This window comes from Triticum dicoccoides, chromosome 1A, assembly GCF_002162155.2.
Source record: "Triticum dicoccoides isolate Atlit2015 ecotype Zavitan chromosome 1A, WEW_v2.0, whole genome shotgun sequence".
NCBI classification, from domain to species: Eukaryota; Viridiplantae; Streptophyta; class Magnoliopsida; order Poales; family Poaceae; genus Triticum; species Triticum dicoccoides.
The window spans coordinates 444,318,929-444,321,371 of NC_041380.1; positions in this window are offsets into that span (position 1 = coordinate 444,318,929).

The following is a 2,443-nucleotide window of genomic DNA, read 5'->3' on the forward strand; positions in this document are numbered from 1 at the left end:
AGAGAGAGATCTTTTGGATCGACGAGTGGGCTTTACTTGTTCCATCTAGAAAGGCAGCGGCTATAAATAGCTACCCCGCTCCAATGTTTTTCGTTGGTTGTAGTGTTTGGTTTATAGCCGGAGGCACGGTCCACGATCACACATTTGCTAAAATCTTCATCAGGATCACCCCTCACTTTTAGACTAAACTCAAAATATATATGATCAAATACTATTAATTCTCTACGTCGACCTATCAATGTTAACATATTATCCTGCACAGTAATTTAGTAGAAAATCACAATATGTCTATGTATTTAACAAACTATGAACTTGGACATAAAGCAAAACAAGCTTGACTACTCAAATAAATTCAAACAGTTTGACGGTTATGTTGTTTAACTAGCTTGGGGAGAATTGATTGCTTCTGTAGTTTTGTTGTCGCACCGCTATAGCCCCTATAAATTGTTGCCAATTGTATAGATGTATGTTCAGATGGACAAGGTGCCACTATAGTTTCTTTTATTTCCGGTACACAAAAGAGCATATTTTACACTAGCCAGACCACATTGTACAAAATAAGCAACCAAGTTCGCAGAAGGTTGCTGGAAACAAAATTTAAACAAGTATGTGGCACTAAAATAAGTTGATGAAATTGTATTTTTTGACACTAATAATACCAGGGCGGCGCCACCATAGGGGCAGGTATGGGTGGCCGCCCCGGGTAGCCGTAATGTGCGCTCTAAATACCTGCCAATTCATTCGTCCCACAATAGTCGGCTGATTTGTTTTGGACGAGGAGACAAATGAGAGAAGGAACAGAAAAAATGACTCATTTCAAATTGTGGGCTAGCACTTCGGTGGAAATCGTCCAAGATGCAGCCCCGTTGAAGCCTAACTAGTCCTTAAAAAAGTTGAAGCCTAACTAAATAGATAGCTAACCCCTAAAAAAACTAAATAGATAGCTTATCAATTAAAAAAATACATAGCTTATCAGCAGATCTTCTCCATCATTGCAACATGGCCACTTGCGGCAACTGCTGCGGTGCGGAGGATTGAGAGGCACTCACTCATGGATTGCACAATCTCTTGCCGTGTTTGGGCTTTGGCTGATGCAGAACTAGTGCACGTCGTGCATCAAACGAGAGAACCTAACACTAAACAATGGATCTTGTCATCGATGGAGTCACTATGACACTCTCAGTTCACCCGGATGTTGGTTACCCTTTGGGCTATATGGTATGCTCGACGTCAGGCTATACATGAACAACTTTTTCGGAGCCAAGTGACACTCACAAATTTGTGTAGAGATTTCACTATATGGAGTCACTATCACACCCTTAGTTCACCCCAATTCACTCTATATATATATAGAGAGAGATGCAACCTACTCTCTCCGTTCCTAAATATAAGTCTTTTTAGAAATTTCAATAAAAGACTACATATAGAGCAAAATGAGTGAATCTACACCTAAATTACGTCTATATACATTTGTATGTAGTCCATAGTGAAATCTCTAAAAAAGACTTATATTTAGAAACGGAGGGGGTACCTTATAAGCTTATACACACCATGTTACCAAACCACCATTAAATATCACAGCATTGCCGCCAGCACTCACCGCGTTATCAGCGCGTACCGTCATTGTTGTTGTCCCCACCGCCAGCGCGTGCCTCCGTACCGTTGTCGTTGCCCCCACGAGAAGTTACAATATGCAAGGACAGCAAGTGCAACCACCAGATATATACCCTGCCCAATCCATTCTTTTCTCATATCAACCATAAATTTATGGGCCAATGATTATTGAACCCGATGATATTGTAATGTGGAGAATCTGTAAGAAAATGAAACCAATTGCCGAAAATTCACTTTGACACATGGGAGCATATGCTCCTGCCATGGGTAAAAAACATTTGAAAATGTCAAAAAAATCTGGATAAAAATTGACACGTACACCCTGAAAGATCGTGGATGTTGTCTAGAGGAGGGTGAATAGGCACTTTAAAATAATTACGGTTTAGACTTGAACAAATGTGTTATAAAATTAACGTTTAATTTGTCAAGCACAAAACCTAAAACGATTAGGCTCACCTATGTGCAGCAACAACTTATGCTTAGTAAGATAGATAACTAAGTAATAACAATATATATACCATGAAACACTATGACTATCACAAAGTAAAGTGCATAAGTAAAGAGTTCGGGTAAGTGATAACGGAGGCATGCAGAGACGATGAGGTATCCCGAAGTTCACACTCTTGCGGATGCTAATCTCCTTTTGGAGCGGTGTGGAGGCACAATGCTCTCCAAGAAGCCACTAGGGCCACCGTAATCTCCTCAGGCCCTCGCACAATGCAAGATGTCGTGATTCCGCTGAGGGACCCTTGAGGGCGGTCACCGAACCCGTACACTTTGGCAACCCTTGGGGCGCTCACCAAAACCCGTACAAATTGCTCGGGGCAAT